The sequence below is a fragment of the Lissotriton helveticus genome (genome assembly GCF_964261635.1).
Source record: "Lissotriton helveticus chromosome 1_1 unlocalized genomic scaffold, aLisHel1.1 SUPER_1_unloc_51, whole genome shotgun sequence".
Taxonomy (NCBI): Eukaryota; Metazoa; Chordata; class Amphibia; order Caudata; family Salamandridae; genus Lissotriton; species Lissotriton helveticus.
Genome location: NW_027611694.1, coordinates 166,199 through 184,114, shown reverse-complemented (window position 1 = coordinate 184,114; position 17,916 = coordinate 166,199). Strand labels below are relative to the sequence as shown.

General features: G+C 57.1%; 1 protein-coding gene across 1 annotated transcript in view; it reads right to left on the bottom strand.

The window, feature by feature from the left end:
• LOC144806177 (uncharacterized) overlaps positions 1-17,916 on the bottom strand; it is a 161,336-nt gene that overhangs the window by 29,061 nt on the left and 114,359 nt on the right. The window lies entirely within an intron of this gene.

Genomic DNA, 17,916 nt, shown 5'->3' with positions numbered 1-17,916 from the left:
GACCTGCGTGTGCGGCAAGGGTCACAGCGCCTCAAACTGGAGAACACATGAATGACCCAAGCCCTCAGACTTGCGTGTGTGGCAAGGGTCCCAGCGCCTCAGACTGGAGAATACATGAATGACCCAGACCTCAGACTTGCGTGTGCGGAAAGGGTCCCAGCGCCTCAGACTGGAGAATACATGAATGAACCAGCCCTCAGACTTGCGTGTGTGGCAAGGGTCCCAGCGCCTTAGACTGGAGAATACATGAATGACCCAGCCCTCAGACCTCGTGTGCGGCAAGGGTCCCAGCGCCTCAGACTGGAGAATACATGAATGACCCAGCCCTCAGACCTCGTGTGCGGCAAGGGTCCAGCGCCTAAGACTGGAGAATACATGAATGACCCAGCTCTCAGACTTGCGTGTGCGGCAAGGGTCCCAGCGCCTCAGACTGGAGAATACATGAATGACCCAGCCCTCAGACTTGCGTGTGCGGCAAGGGTCACAGCGCCTCAGACGGGAGAATACATGAATGACCCAGCCCTCAGACTTGCGTGTGCGGCAAGGGTCACAGCCCCTCAGACTGGATAATACATGAATGACCAAAGCCCTCAGACTTGCGTGTGCTGCAAGGGTTACAGCACCTCAGACTGGAGAATACATGAATGACCCAAGCCCTTAGACTTGCGTGTGCGGCAAGGGTCACAGCGCCTCAGACTGGAGAATACATGAATGACCCAAGCCCTCAGACTTGCGTGTGCGGCAATGGTCACAGAGCCTCAGACTGGAGAATACATGAATGACCCAAGCCCTCAGACTTGCGTGTGCGGCAAGGGTCACAGTGCCTCAGACTGGAGAACACATGAATGACCCAGCCCTCAGACCTCGTGTGCGGCAAGGGTCCAGCGCCTAAGACTGGAGAATACATGAATGACCCAGCCCTCAGACTTGCGTGTGCGGCAAGGATCCCAGCGCCTCAGACTGGAGAATACATGAATGACCCAGACCTCAGACTTGCGTGTGCGGAAAGGTTCCCAGCGCCTCAGACTGGAGAATACATGAATGAACCAGCCCTCAGACTTGCGTGTGCGGCAAGGGTCCCAGCGCCTTAGACTGGAGAATACATGAATGACCCAGCCCTCAGACCTCGTGTGCGGCAAGGGTCCCAGCGCCTCAGACTGGAGAATACATGAATGACCCAGCCCTCAGACCTCGTGTACGGCAAGGGTCCAGCGCCTAAGACTGGAGAATACATGAATGACCCAGCTCTCAGACTTGCGTGTGCGGCAAGGGTCCCAGCGCCTCAGACTGGAGAATACATGAATGACCCAGCCCTCAGACTTGCGTGTGCGGCAAGGGTCACAGCGCCTCAGACGGGAGAATACATGAATGACCCAGCCCTCAGACTTGCGTGTGCGGCAAGGGTCACAGCCCCTCAGACTGGATAATACATGAATGACCCAAGCCCTCAGACTTGCGTGTGCGGCAAGGGTTACAGCGCCTCAGACTGGAGAATACATGAATGACCCAATCCCTTAGACTTGCGTGTGCGGCAAGGGTCACAGCGCCTCAGACTGGAGAATACATGAATGACCCAGCCCTCAGACCTCGTGTGCGGCAAGGGTCCCAGCGCCTCAGACTGGAGAATACATCAATGACCCAGCCCTCAGACCTCGTGTGCGGCAAGTGTCCAGCGCCTAAGACTGGAGAATACATGAATGACCCAGCTCTCAGACTTGCGTGTGCGGCAAGGGTCCCAGCGCCTCAGACTGGAGAATCCATGAATGACCCAGCCCTCAGACTTGCGTGTGCGGCAAGGGTCACAGCGCCTCAGACGGGAGAATACATGAATGACCCAGCCCTCAGACTTGCGTGTGCGGCAAGGGTCACAGCCCCTCAGACTGGATAATACATGAATGACCCAAGCCCTCAGACTAGCGTGTGCGGCAAGGGTTACAGCGCCTCAGACTGGAGAATACATGAATGACCCAAGCCCTTAGACTTGCGTGTGCGGCAAGGGTCACAGCGCCTCAGACTGGAGAATACATGAATGACCCAAGCCCTCAGACTTGCGTGTGCGGCAATGGTCACAGAGCCTCAGACTGGAGAATACATGAATGACCCAAGCCCTCAGACTTGCGTGTGCGGCAAGGGTCACAGTGCCTCAGACTGGAGAACACATGAATGACCCAAGCCCTCAGACTTGCATGTGCGGCAAGAGTCACAGCGCCTCAGACTGGAGAACACATGAATGACCCAAGCCCTCAGACTTGCGTGTGCGGCAAGGGCCCGAGCGCCTCAGACTGGAGAACCCTTGAATGACACAAGCCCTCAGACTTGGGTGTGCGGCAAGGGCCCCAGCGCCTCAGACTGGAGAACACATGAATGACCCAGCCCTCAGACTTGCGTATGCGGAAAGGGCCCCAGCGCCTCAGATTGGAGAATACATGAATGACCCAGCCCTCAGACTTGCGTGTGCGGCAAGGGTCCCAGCGCCTCAGACTGGAGAATACATGAATGACCCAGCCCTCAGACTTGCGTTTGCGGCAAGGGTCCCAGCGCCTCAGACTGGAGAATACATGAATGACCCAGCCCTCAGACTTGCGTGTGCGGCAAGGGTCCCAGCGCCTCAGACTGGAGAATACATGAATAACCCAGCCCTCAGACTTGCGTGTGTGGCAAGGGTCCCAGCGCCTCAGACTGGAGAACACATGAACGACCTAGCCCTCAGACTTGCGTGTGCGGCAAGGGTCCCAGCGCCTCAGACTGGAGAATACATGAATGACCCAGCCCTCAGACTTGCGTGTGCGGCAAGGGTCCCAGCGCCTCAGACTGGAGAATACATGAATGACCCAGCCCTCAGACTTGCGTGTGCGGCAAGGGTCCCAGCGCCTCAGACTGGAGACTACATGAATGACACAGCCCTCAGACTTGCGTGTGCGGCAAGGGTCACAGCGCCTCAGACTGGAGAAGACATGAATGACCCAGCCTTCAGACTTGCATTTGCGGCAAGGGTCCCAGTGCCTCAGACGGGAGAATACGTGAATGACCCAGCCCTCAGACTTGTGTGTGCGGCAAGGGTCACAGCGCCTCAGAAGGGAGAATACATGAATGACCCAGCCCTTAGACTTGCGTGTGCGGCAAGGGTCACAGCGCCTCAGAGTGGAGAATACATGAATGACCCAGCCCTCAGACTTGCGTTTGCGGCAAGGGTAACAGCGCCTCAGACAGGAGAATACATGAATGACCCAGCCCTCAGACTTGCGTGTGCGGCAAGGGTCACAGCCCCTCAGACTGGAGAATACATGAATGACCCAAGCCCTCAGACTTGCGTGTGCGGCAAGGGTTACAGCGCCTCAGACTGGAGAATACATGAATGACCCAAGCCCTCGGACTTGCATGTGCGGCAAGGGTCACAGCGCCTCGGACTGGAGAACCCTTGAATGACACAAGCACTCAGACTTGGGTGTGCGGCAAGGGCCCCAGCGCCTCAGACTGGAGAACACATGAATGACCCAGCCCTCAGACTTGCTTATGCGGAAAGGGCCCCAGCGCCTCAGACTGGAGAATACATGAATGACCCAGCCCTCAGACTTGCGTGTGCGGCAAGGGTCCCAGCGCCTCAGACTGGAGAATACATGAATGACCCAGCCCTCAGACTTGCGTTTGCGGCAAGGGTCCTAGCGCCTCAGACAGGAGAATGCATGATTGACCCAAGCCCTCAGACTTGCGTGTGCGGCAATGGTCCCAGCGCCTCAGACTGGAGAATACATGAATGAACCAGCCCTCAGACTTGCGTGTGCGGCAAGGGTCCCAGCGCCTTAGACTGGAGAATACATGAATGACCCAGCCCTCAGACCTCGTGTGCGGCAAGGGTCCCAGCGCCTCAGAATGGAGAATACATGAATGACCCAGCCCTCAGACCTCGTGTGCGGCAAGGGTCCAGCGCCTAAGACTGGAGAATACATGAATGACCCAGCTCTCAGACTTGCGTGTGCGGCAAGGGTCCCAGCGCCTCAGACTGGAGAATACATGAATGACCCAGCCCTCAGACTTGCGTGTGCGGCAAGGGTCACAGCACCTCAGACGGGAGAATACATGAATGACCCAGCCCTCAGACTTGCGTGTGCGGCAAGGGTCACAGCCCATCAGACTGGATAATACATGAATGACCCAAGCCCTCAGACTTGCGTGTGCGGCAAGGGTTACAGCGCCTCAGACTGGAGAATACATGAATGACCATAGCCCTTAGACTTGCGTGTGCGGCAAGGGTCACAGCACCTCAGACTGGAGAATACATGAATGACCCAAGCCCTCAGACTTGCGTGTGCGGCAAGGGTCACAGTGCCTCAGACTGGAGAACACATGAATGACCCAAGCCCTCAGACTTGCGTGTGCGGCAAGAGTCACAGCGCCTCAGACTGGAGAACACATGAATGACCCAAGCCCTCAGACTTGCGTGTGCGGCAAGGGCCCCAGCGCCTCAGACTGGAGAACACATGAATGACCCAGCCCTCAGACTTGCGTGTGCGGCAAGGGTCCCAGCGTCTCAGACTGGAGAATACATGAATGACCCAGCCCTCAGACTTGCGTGTGGGCAAGGGTCCCAGCGCCTCAGACTGGAGAATACATGAATAACCCAGCCCTCAGACTTGCGTGTGCGGCAAGGGTCCCAGCGCCTCAGACTGGAGAACACATGAACGACCTAGCCCTCAGACTTGCGTGTGCGGCAAGGGTCCCAGCGCCTCAGACTGGAGAATACATGAATGACCCAGCCCTCAGACTTGCGTGTGCGGCAAGGGTACCAGCGCCTCAGACTGGAGAATACATGAATGACCCAGCCCTCAGACTTGCGTGTGCGGCAAGGGTCCCAGCGCCTCAGACTGGAGACTACATGAATGACACAGCCCTCAGACTTGCATGTGCGGCAAGGGTCACAGTGCCTCAGACTGGAGAAGACATGAATGACCCAGCCCTCAGACTTGCATTTGCGGCAAGGGTCCCAGTGCCTCAGACGGGAGAATACGTGAATGACCCAGCCCTCAGACTTGTGTGTGCGGCAAGGGTCACAGCGCCTCAGAAGGGAGAATACATGAATGACACAGCCCTCAGACTTGCGTGTGCGGCAAGGGTCACAGCGCCTCAGACTGGAGAATACATGAATGACCCAGCCCTCAGACTTGCGTTTGCGGCAAGGGTAACAGCGCCTCAGACGGGAGAATACATGAATGACCCAGCCCTCAGACTTGCGTGTGCGGCAAGGGTCACAGCCCCTCAGACTGGAGAATACATGAATGATCCAAGCCCTCAGACTTGCATGTGCGGCAAGGGTCACAGCGCCTCAGACTGGAGAACCCTTGAATGACACAAGCACTCAGACTTGGGTGTGCGGCAAGGGCCCCAGCGCCTCAGACTGGAAAACACATGAATGACCCAGCCCTCAGACTTGCTTATGCGGAAAGGGCCCCAGCGCCTCAGACTGGAGAATACTTGAATGACCCAGCCCTCAGACTTGCGTGTGCGGCAAGGTTCACAGTGCCTCAGACGGGAGAATACATGAACGACCCAGCCCTCAGACCTGCGTGTGCGGCAAGGGTCACAGCGCCTCAAACTGGAGAACACATGAATAACCCAAGCCCTCAGACTTGCGTGTGTGGCAAGGGTCCCAGCGCCTCAGACTGGAGAATACATGAATGACCCAGACCTCAGACTTGCGTGTGCGGAAAGGGTCCCAGCGCCTCAGACTGGAGAATACATGAATGAACCAGCCCTCAGACTTGCGTGTGTGGCAAGGGTCCTAGCGCCTTAGACTGGAGAATACATGAATGACCCAGCCCTCAGACCTCGTGTGCGGCAAGGGTCCCAGCGCCTCAGACTGGAGAATACAAGAATGACCCAGCCCTCAGACCTCGTGTGTGGCAAGGGTCCAGCGCCTAAGACTGGAGAATACATGAATGACCCAGCTCTCAGACTTGCGTGTGCGGCAAGGGTCCCAGCGCCTCAGACTGGAGAATACATGAATGACCCAGCCCTCAGACTTGCGTGTGCGGCAAGGGTCACAGCCCCTCAGACTGGATAATACATGAATGACCAAAGCCCTCAGACTTGCGTGTGCGGCAAGGGTTACAGCACCTCAGACTGGAGAATACATGAATGACCCAAGCCCTTAGACTTGCGTGTGCGGCAAGGGTCACAGCGCCTCAGACTGGAGAATACATGAATGACCCAAGCCCTCAGACTTGCGTGTGCGGCAATGGTCACAGAGCCTCAGACTGGAGAATACATGAATGACCCAAGCCCTCAGACTTGCGTGTGCGGCAAGGGTCACAGTGCCTCAGACTGGAGAACACATGAATGACCCAGCCCTCAGACCTCGTGTGCGGCAAGGGTCCAGCGCCTAAGACTGGAGAATACATGAATGACCCAGCCCTCAGACTTGCATGTGCGGCAAGGATCCCAGCGCCTCAGACTGGAGAATACATGAATGACCCAGACCTCAGACTTGCGTGTGCGGAAAGGTTCCCAGCGCCTCAGACTGGAGAATACATGAATGAACCAGCCCTCAGACTTGCGTGTGCGGCAAGGGTCCCAGCGCCTTAGACTGGAGAATACATGAATGACCCAGCCCTCAGACCTCGTGTGCGGCAAGGGTCCCAGCGCCTCAGACTGGAGAATACATGAATGACTCAGCCCTCAGACCTCGTGTGCGGCAAGGGTCCAGCGCCTAAGACTGGAGAATACATGAATGACCCAGCTCTCAGACTTGCGTGTGCGGCAAGGGTCCCAGCGCCTCAGACTGGAGAATACATGAATGACCCAGCCCTCAGACTTGCGTGTGCGGCAAGGGTCACAGCGCCTCAGACGGGAGAATACATGAATGACCCAGCCCTCAGACTTGCGTGTGCGGCAAGGGTCACAGCCCCTCAGACTGGATAATACATGAATGACCCAAGCCCTCAGACTTGCGTGTGCGGCAAGGGTTACAGCGCCTCAGACTGGAGAATACATGAATGACCCAAGCCTTTAGACTTGCGTGTGCGGCAAGGGTCACAGTGCCTCAGACTGGAGAATACATGAATGACCCAAGCCCTCAGACTTTCGTGTGCGGCAATGGTCACAGAGCCTCAGACTGGAGAATACATGAATGACCCAAGCCCTCAGACTTGCGTGTGTGGCAAGGGTCACCGTGCCTCAGACTGGAGAACACATGAATGACACAAGCCCTCAGACTTGCGTGTGCGGCAAGAGTCACAGCGCCTCAGACTGGAGAACACATGAATGACCCAAGCCCTCAGACTTGCGTGTGCGGCAAGGGCCCCAGTGCCTCAGACTGGAGAACTCTTGAATGACACAAGCCCTCAGACTTGGGTGTGCGGCATGGGCCCCAGCGCCTCAGACTGGAGAACACATGAATGACCCAGCCCTCAGACTTGCGTATGCGGAAAGGGCCCCAGCGCCTCAGACTGGAGAATACATGAATGACCCAGCCCTCAGACTTGCGTGTGCGGCAAGGGTCCCAGCGCCTCAGACTGGAGAATACATGAATGACCCAGCCCTCAGACTTGCGTTTGCGGCAAGGGTCCCAGCGCCTCAGACTGGAGAACACATGAATGACCCAGCCCTCAGACTTGCGTGTGCGGCAAGGGTCCCAGCGTCTCAGACTGGAGAATACATGAATGACCCAGCCCTCAGACTTGCGTGTGCGGCAAGGGTCCCAGCGCCTCAGACTGGAGAATACATGAATAACCCAGCCCTCAGACTTGCGTGTGCGGCAAGGGTCCCAGCGCCTCAGACTGGAGAACACATGAACGACCTAGCCCTCAGACTTGCGTGTGCTGCAAGGGTCCCAGCGCCTCAGACTGGAGAATACATGAATGACCCAGCCCTCAGACTTGCGTGTGCGGCAAGGGTCCCAGCGCCTCAGACTGGAGAATACATGAATGACCCAGCCCTCAGACTTGCGTGTGCGGCAAGGGTCCCAGCGCCTCAGACTGGAGACTACATGAATGACACAGCCCTCAGACTTGCGTGTGCGGCAAGGGTCACAGCGCCTCAGACTGGAGAAGACATGAATGACCCAGCCCTCAGACTTACATTTGCGGCAAGGGTCCCAGTGCCTCAGACTGGAGAATACGTGAATGACCCAGCCCTCAGACTTGTGTGTGCGGCAAGGGTCACAGCGCCTCAGAAGGAAGAATACATGAATGACCCAGCCCTCAGACTTGCGTGTGCGGCAAGGGTCACAGCGCCTCAGACTGGAGAATACATGAATGACCCAGCCCTCAGACTTGCGTTTGCGGCAAGGGTAACAGTGCCTCAGACGGGAGAATACATGAATGACCCAGCCCTCAGACTTGCGTGTGCGGCAAGGGTCACAGCCCCTCAGACTGGAGAATACATGAATGAACCAAGCCCTCAGACTAGCGTGTGCGGCAAGGGTTACAGCGCCTCAGACTGGAGAATACATGAATGACCCAAGCCCTCGGACTTGCATGTGCGGCAAGGGTCACAGCGCCTCAGACTGGAGAACCCTTGAATGACACAAGCACTCTGACTTGGGTGTGCGGCAAGGGCCCCAGCGCCTCAGACTGGAGAACACATGAATGACCCAGCCCTCTGACTTGCTTATGCGGAAAGGGCCCCAGCGCCTCAGACTGGAGAATACATGAATGACCCAGCCCTCAGACTTGCGTGTGCAGCAAGGGTCCCAGCACCTCAGACTGGAGAATACATGAATGACCCAGCCCTCAGACTTGCGTTTGCGGCAAGGGTCCTAGCGCCTCAGACAGGAGAATACATGAATGACCCAAGCCCTCAGACTTGCGTGTGCGGCAATGGTCCCAGCGCCTCAGACTGGAGAATACATGAATGAACCAGCCCTCAGACTTGCGTGTGCGGCAAGGGTCCCAGCGCCTTAGACTGGAGAATACATGAATGACCCAGCCCTCAGACCTCGTGTGCGGCAAGGGTCCAGCGCCTAAGACTGGAGAATACATGAATGACCCAGCTCTCAGACTTGCGTGTGCGGCAAGGGTCACAGTGCCTCAGACTGGAGAACACATGAATGACCCAAGCCCTCAGACTTGCGTGTGCGGCAAGAGTCACAGCGCCTCAGACTGGAGAACACATGAATGACCCAAGCCCTCAGACTTGCGTGTGCGGCAAGGGCCCCAGCGCCTCAGACTGGAGAACTCTTGAATGACACAAGCCCTCAGACTTGGGTGTGCGGCAAGGGCCCCAGCGCCTCAGACTGGAGAACACATGAATGACCCAGCCCTCAGACTTGCGTATGCGGAAAGGGCCCCAGCGCCTCAGACTGGAGAATACATGAATGACCCAGCCCTCAGACTTGCGTGTGCGGCAAGGGTCCCAGCGCCTCAGACTGGAGAATACATGAATGACCCAGCCCTCAGACTTGCGTTTGCGGCAAGGGTCCCAGCGCCTCAGACTGGAGAACACATGAATGACCCAGCCCTCAGACTTGCGTGTGCGGCAAGGGTCCCAGCGTCTCAGACTGGAGAATACATGAATGACCCAGCCCTCAGACTTGCGTGTGCGGCAAGGGTCCCAGGGCCTCAGACTGGAGAATACATGAATAACCCAGCCCTCAGACTTGCGTGTGCGGCAAGGGTCCCAGCGCCTCAGACTGGAGAACACATGAATGACCCAAGCCCTTAGACTTGCGTGTGCGGCAAGGGTCACAGCGCCTCAGACTGGAGAATACATGAATGACCCAAGCCCTCAGACTTGCGTGTGCGGCAAGGGTCACAGTGCCTCAGACTGGAGAATACATGAATGACCCAAGCCCTCGGACTTGCATGTGCGGCAAGGGTCACAGCGCCTCGGACTGGAGAACCCTTGAATGACACAAGCACTCAGACTTGGGTGTGCGGCAAGGGCCCCAGCGCCTCAGACTGGAGAACACATGAATGACCCAGCCCTCAGACTTGCTTATGCGGAAAGGGCCCCAGCGCCTCAGACTGGAGAATACATGAATGACCCAGCCCTCAGACTTGCGTGTGCGGCAAGGGTCCCAGCGCCTCAGACTGGAGAATACATGAATGACCCAGCCCTCAGACTTGCGTTTGCGGCAAGGGTCCTAGCGCCTCAGACAGGAGAATGCATGATTGACCCAAGCCCTCAGACTTGCGTGTGCGGCAATGGTCCCAGCGCCTCAGACTGGAGAATACATGAATGAACCAGCCCTCAGACTTGCGTGTGCGGCAAGGGTCCCAGCGCCTTAGACTGGAGAATACATGAATGACCCAGCCCTCAGACCTCGTGTGCGGCAAGGGTCCCAGCGCCTCAGAATGGAGAATACATGAATGACCCAGCCCTCAGACCTCGTGTGCGGCAAGGGTCCAGCGCCTAAGACTGGAGAATACATGAATGACCCAGCTCTCAGACTTGCGTGTGCGGCAAGGGTCCCAGCGCCTCAGACTGGAGAATACATGAATGACCCAGCCCTCAGACTTGCGTGTGCGGCAAGGGTCACAGCACCTCAGACGGGAGAATACATGAATGACCCAGCCCTCAGACTTGCGTGTGCGGCAAGGGTCACAGCCCATCAGACTGGATAATACATGAATGACCCAAGCCCTCAGACTTGCGTGTGCGGCAAGGGTTACAGCGCCTCAGACTGGAGAATACATGAATGACCATAGCCCTTAGACTTGCGTGTGCGGCAAGGGTCACAGCACCTCAGACTGGAGAATACATGAATGACCCAAGCCCTCAGACTTGCGTGTGCGGCAAGGGTCACAGTGCCTCAGACTGGAGAACACATGAATGACCCAAGCCCTCAGACTTGCGTGTGCGGCAAGAGTCACAGCGCCTCAGACTGGAGAACACATGAATGACCCAAGCCCTCAGACTTGCGTGTGCGGCAAGGGCCCCAGCGCCTCAGACTGGAGAACACATGAATGACCCAGCCCTCAGACTTGCGTGTGCGGCAAGGGTCCCAGCGTCTCAGACTGGAGAATACATGAATGACCCAGCCCTCAGACTTGCGTGTGGGCAAGGGTCCCAGCGCCTCAGACTGGAGAATACATGAATAACCCAGCCCTCAGACTTGCGTGTGCGGCAAGGGTCCCAGCGCCTCAGACTGGAGAACACATGAACGACCTAGCCCTCAGACTTGCGTGTGCGGCAAGGGTCCCAGCGCCTCAGACTGGAGAATACATGAATGACCCAGCCCTCAGACTTGCGTGTGCGGCAAGGGTACCAGCGCCTCAGACTGGAGAATACATGAATGACCCAGCCCTCAGACTTGCGTGTGCGGCAAGGGTCCCAGCGCCTCAGACTGGAGACTACATGAATGACACAGCCCTCAGACTTGCATGTGCGGCAAGGGTCACAGTGCCTCAGACTGGAGAAGACATGAATGACCCAGCCCTCAGACTTGCATTTGCGGCAAGGGTCCCAGTGCCTCAGACGGGAGAATACGTGAATGACCCAGCCCTCAGACTTGTGTGTGCGGCAAGGGTCACAGCGCCTCAGAAGGGAGAATACATGAATGACACAGCCCTCAGACTTGCGTGTGCGGCAAGGGTCACAGCGCCTCAGACTGGAGAATACATGAATGACCCAGCCCTCAGACTTGCGTTTGCGGCAAGGGTAACAGCGCCTCAGACGGGAGAATACATGAATGACCCAGCCCTCAGACTTGCGTGTGCGGCAAGGGTCACAGCCCCTCAGACTGGAGAATACATGAATGATCCAAGCCCTCAGACTTGCATGTGCGGCAAGGGTCACAGCGCCTCAGACTGGAGAACCCTTGAATGACACAAGCACTCAGACTTGGGTGTGCGGCAAGGGCCCCAGCGCCTCAGACTGGAAAACACATGAATGACCCAGCCCTCAGACTTGCTTATGCGGAAAGGGCCCCAGCGCCTCAGACTGGAGAATACTTGAATGACCCAGCCCTCAGACTTGCGTGTGCGGCAAGGTTCACAGTGCCTCAGACGGGAGAATACATGAACGACCCAGCCCTCAGACCTGCGTGTGCGGCAAGGGTCACAGCGCCTCAAACTGGAGAACACATGAATAACCCAAGCCCTCAGACTTGCGTGTGTGGCAAGGGTCCCAGCGCCTCAGACTGGAGAATACATGAATGACCCAGACCTCAGACTTGCGTGTGCGGAAAGGGTCCCAGCGCCTCAGACTGGAGAATACATGAATGAACCAGCCCTCAGACTTGCGTGTGTGGCAAGGGTCCCAGCGCCTTAGACTGGAGAATACATGAATGACCCAGCCCTCAGACCTCGTGTGCGGCAAGGGTCCCAGCGCCTCAGACTGGAGAATACAAGAATGACCCAGCCCTCAGACCTCGTGTGTGGCAAGGGTCCAGCGCCTAAGACTGGAGAATACATGAATGACCCAGCTCTCAGACTTGCGTGTGCGGCAAGGGTCCCAGCGCCTCAGACTGGAGAATACATGAATGACCCAGCCCTCAGACTTGCGTGTGCGGCAAGGGTCACAGCCCCTCAGACTGGATAATACATGAATGACCAAAGCCCTCAGACTTGCGTGTGCGGCAAGGGTTACAGCACCTCAGACTGGAGAATACATGAATGACCCAAGCCCTTAGACTTGCGTGTGCGGCAAGGGTCACAGCGCCTCAGACTGGAGAATACATGAATGACCCAAGCCCTCAGACTTGCGTGTGCGGCAATGGTCACAGAGCCTCAGACTGGAGAATACATGAATGACCCAAGCCCTCAGACTTGCGTGTGCGGCAAGGGTCACAGTGCCTCAGACTGGAGAACACATGAATGACCCAGCCCTCAGACCTCGTGTGCGGCAAGGGTCCAGCGCCTAAGACTGGAGAATACATGAATGACCCAGCCCTCAGACTTGCATGTGCGGCAAGGATCCCAGCGCCTCAGACTGGAGAATACATGAATGACCCAGACCTCAGACTTGCGTGTGCGGAAAGGTTCCCAGCGCCTCAGACTGGAGAATACATGAATGAACCAGCCCTCAGACTTGCGTGTGCGGCAAGGGTCCCAGCGCCTTAGACTGGAGAATACATGAATGACCCAGCCCTCAGACCTCGTGTGCGGCAAGGGTCCCAGCGCCTCAGACTGGAGAATACATGAATGACTCAGCCCTCAGACCTCGTGTGCGGCAAGGGTCCAGCGCCTAAGACTGGAGAATACATGAATGACCCAGCTCTCAGACTTGCGTGTGCGGCAAGGGTCCCAGCGCCTCAGACTGGAGAATACATGAATGACCCAGCCCTCAGACTTGCGTGTGCGGCAAGGGTCACAGCGCCTCAGACGGGAGAATACATGAATGACCCAGCCCTCAGACTTGCGTGTGCGGCAAGGGTCACAGCCCCTCAGACTGGATAATACATGAATGACCCAAGCCCTCAGACTTGCGTGTGCGGCAAGGGTTACAGCGCCTCAGACTGGAGAATACATGAATGACCCAAGCCTTTAGACTTGCGTGTGCGGCAAGGGTCACAGTGCCTCAGACTGGAGAATACATGAATGACCCAAGCCCTCAGACTTTCGTGTGCGGCAATGGTCACAGAGCCTCAGACTGGAGAATACATGAATGACCCAAGCCCTCAGACTTGCGTGTGTGGCAAGGGTCACCGTGCCTCAGACTGGAGAACACATGAATGACACAAGCCCTCAGACTTGCGTGTGCGGCAAGAGTCACAGCGCCTCAGACTGGAGAACACATGAATGACCCAAGCCCTCAGACTTGCGTGTGCGGCAAGGGCCCCAGTGCCTCAGACTGGAGAACTCTTGAATGACACAAGCCCTCAGACTTGGGTGTGCGGCATGGGCCCCAGCGCCTCAGACTGGAGAACACATGAATGACCCAGCCCTCAGACTTGCGTATGCGGAAAGGGCCCCAGCGCCTCAGACTGGAGAATACATGAATGACCCAGCCCTCAGACTTGCGTGTGCGGCAAGGGTCCCAGCGCCTCAGACTGGAGAATACATGAATGACCCAGCCCTCAGACTTGCGTTTGCGGCAAGGGTCCCAGCGCCTCAGACTGGAGAACACATGAATGACCCAGCCCTCAGACTTGCGTGTGCGGCAAGGGTCCCAGCGTCTCAGACTGGAGAATACATGAATGACCCAGCCCTCAGACTTGCGTGTGCGGCAAGGGTCCCAGCGCCTCAGACTGGAGAATACATGAATAACCCAGCCCTCAGACTTGCGTGTGCGGCAAGGGTCCCAGCGCCTCAGACTGGAGAACACATGAACGACCTAGCCCTCAGACTTGCGTGTGCTGCAAGGGTCCCAGCGCCTCAGACTGGAGAATACATGAATGACCCAGCCCTCAGACTTGCGTGTGCGGCAAGGGTCCCAGCGCCTCAGACTGGAGAATACATGAATGACCCAGCCCTCAGACTTGCGTGTGCGGCAAGGGTCCCAGCGCCTCAGACTGGAGACTACATGAATGACACAGCCCTCAGACTTGCGTGTGCGGCAAGGGTCACAGCGCCTCAGACTGGAGAAGACATGAATGACCCAGCCCTCAGACTTACATTTGCGGCAAGGGTCCCAGTGCCTCAGACTGGAGAATACGTGAATGACCCAGCCCTCAGACTTGTGTGTGCGGCAAGGGTCACAGCGCCTCAGAAGGAAGAATACATGAATGACCCAGCCCTCAGACTTGCGTGTGCGGCAAGGGTCACAGCGCCTCAGACTGGAGAATACATGAATGACCCAGCCCTCAGACTTGCGTTTGCGGCAAGGGTAACAGTGCCTCAGACGGGAGAATACATGAATGACCCAGCCCTCAGACTTGCGTGTGCGGCAAGGGTCACAGCCCCTCAGACTGGAGAATACATGAATGAACCAAGCCCTCAGACTAGCGTGTGCGGCAAGGGTTACAGCGCCTCAGACTGGAGAATACATGAATGACCCAAGCCCTCGGACTTGCATGTGCGGCAAGGGTCACAGCGCCTCAGACTGGAGAACCCTTGAATGACACAAGCACTCTGACTTGGGTGTGCGGCAAGGGCCCCAGCGCCTCAGACTGGAGAACACATGAATGACCCAGCCCTCTGACTTGCTTATGCGGAAAGGGCCCCAGCGCCTCAGACTGGAGAATACATGAATGACCCAGCCCTCAGACTTGCGTGTGCAGCAAGGGTCCCAGCACCTCAGACTGGAGAATACATGAATGACCCAGCCCTCAGACTTGCGTTTGCGGCAAGGGTCCTAGCGCCTCAGACAGGAGAATACATGAATGACCCAAGCCCTCAGACTTGCGTGTGCGGCAATGGTCCCAGCGCCTCAGACTGGAGAATACATGAATGAACCAGCCCTCAGACTTGCGTGTGCGGCAAGGGTCCCAGCGCCTTAGACTGGAGAATACATGAATGACCCAGCCCTCAGACCTCGTGTGCGGCAAGGGTCCAGCGCCTAAGACTGGAGAATACATGAATGACCCAGCTCTCAGACTTGCGTGTGCGGCAAGGGTCACAGTGCCTCAGACTGGAGAACACATGAATGACCCAAGCCCTCAGACTTGCGTGTGCGGCAAGAGTCACAGCGCCTCAGACTGGAGAACACATGAATGACCCAAGCCCTCAGACTTGCGTGTGCGGCAAGGGCCCCAGCGCCTCAGACTGGAGAACTCTTGAATGACACAAGCCCTCAGACTTGGGTGTGCGGCAAGGGCCCCAGCGCCTCAGACTGGAGAACACATGAATGACCCAGCCCTCAGACTTGCGTATGCGGAAAGGGCCCCAGCGCCTCAGACTGGAGAATACATGAATGACCCAGCCCTCAGACTTGCGTGTGCGGCAAGGGTCCCAGCGCCTCAGACTGGAGAATACATGAATGACCCAGCCCTCAGACTTGCGTTTGCGGCAAGGGTCCCAGCGCCTCAGACTGGAGAACACATGAATGACCCAGCCCTCAGACTTGCGTGTGCGGCAAGGGTCCCAGCGTCTCAGACTGGAGAATACATGAATGACCCAGCCCTCAGACTTGCGTGTGCGGCAAGGGTCCCAGGGCCTCAGACTGGAGAATACATGAATAACCCAGCCCTCAGACTTGCGTGTGCGGCAAGGGTCCCAGCGCCTCAGACTGGAGAACACATGAATGACCCAAGCCCTTAGACTTGCGTGTGCGGCAAGGGTCACAGCGCCTCAGACTGGAGAATACATGAATGACCCAAGCCCTCAGACTTGCGTGTGCGGCAAGGGTCACAGTGCCTCAGACTGGAGAACACATGAATGACCCAAGCCCTCAGACTTGCGTGTGCGGCAAGAGTCACAGCGCCTCAGACTGGAGAACACATGAATGACTCAAGCCCTCAGACTTGCGTGTGCGGCAAGGGCCCCAGCGCCTCAGACTGGAGAACACATGAATGACCCAGCCCTCAGACTTGCGTGTGCGGCAAGGGTCCCAGCGTCTCAGACTGGAGAATACATGAATGACCCAGCCCTCAGACTTGCGTGTGGGCAAGGGTCCCAGCGCCTCAGACTGGAGAATACATGAATAACCCAGCCCTCAAACTTGCGTGTGCGGCAAGGGTCCCAGCGCCTCAGACTGGAGAACACATGAACGACCTAGCCCTCAGACTTGCGTGTGCGGCAAGGGTCCCAGCGCCTCAGACTGGAGAATACATGAATGACCCAGGCCTCAGACTTGCATGTGCGGCAAGGGTACCAGCGCCTCAGACTGGAGAATACATGAATGACCCAGCCCTCAGACTTGCGTGTGCGGCAAGGGTCCCAGCGCCTCAGACTGGAGACTACGTGAATGACACAGCCCTCAGACTTGCATGTGCGGCAAGGGTCACAGTGCCTCAGACTGGAGAAGACATGAATGACCCAGCCCTCAGACTTGCATTTGCGGCAAGGGTCCCAGTGCCTCAGACGGGAGAATACGTGAATGACCCAGCCCTCAGACTTGTGTGTGCGGCAAGGGTCACAGCGCCTCAGAAGGGAGAATACATGAATGACCCAGCCCTCAGACTTGCGTGTGCGGCAAGGGTCACAGCGCCTCAGACTGGAGAATACATGAATGACCCAGCCCTCAGACTTGCGTTTGCGGCAAGGGTAACAGCGCCTCAGACGGGAGAATACATGAATGACCCAGCCCTCAGACTTGCGTGTGCGGCAAGGGTCACAGCCCCTCAGACTGGAGAATACATGAATGATCCAAGCCCTCAGACTTGCATGTGCGGGAAGGGTCACAGCGCCTCAGACTGGAGAACCCTTGAATGACACAAGCACTCAGACTTGGGTGTGCGGCAAGGGCCCCAGCGCCTCAGACTGGAAAACACATGAATGACCCAGCCCTCAGACTTGCTTATGCGGAAAGGGCCCCAGTGCCTCAGACTGGAGAATACTTGAATGACCCAGCCCTCAGACTTGCGTGTGCGGCAAGGTTCACAGTGCCTCAGATGGGAGAATACATGAACGACCCAGCCCTCAGACCTGCGTGTGCGGCAAGGGTCACAGCGCCTCAAACTGGAGAACACATGAATGACCCAAGCCCTCAGACTTGCGTGTGTGGCAAGGGTCCCAGCGCCTCAGACTGGAGAATACATGAATGACCCAGACCTCAGACTTGCGTGTGCGGAAAGGGTCCCAGCGCCTCAGACTGGAGAATACATGAATGAACCAGCCCTCAGACTTGCGTGTGTGGCAAGGGTCCCAGCGCCTTAGACTGGAGAATACATGAATGACCCAGCCCTCAGACCTCGTGTGCGGCAAGGGTCCCAGCGCCTCAGACTGGAGAATACATGAATGACCCAGCCCTCAGACCTCGTGTGCGGCAAGGGTCCAGCGCCTAAGACTGGAGAATACATGAATGACCCAGCTCTCAGACTTGCGTGTGCGGCAAGGGTCCCAGCGCCTCAGACTGGAGAATACATGAATGACCCAGCCCTCAGACTTGCGTGTGCGGCAAGGGTCACAGCGCCTCAGACGGGAGAATACATGAATGACC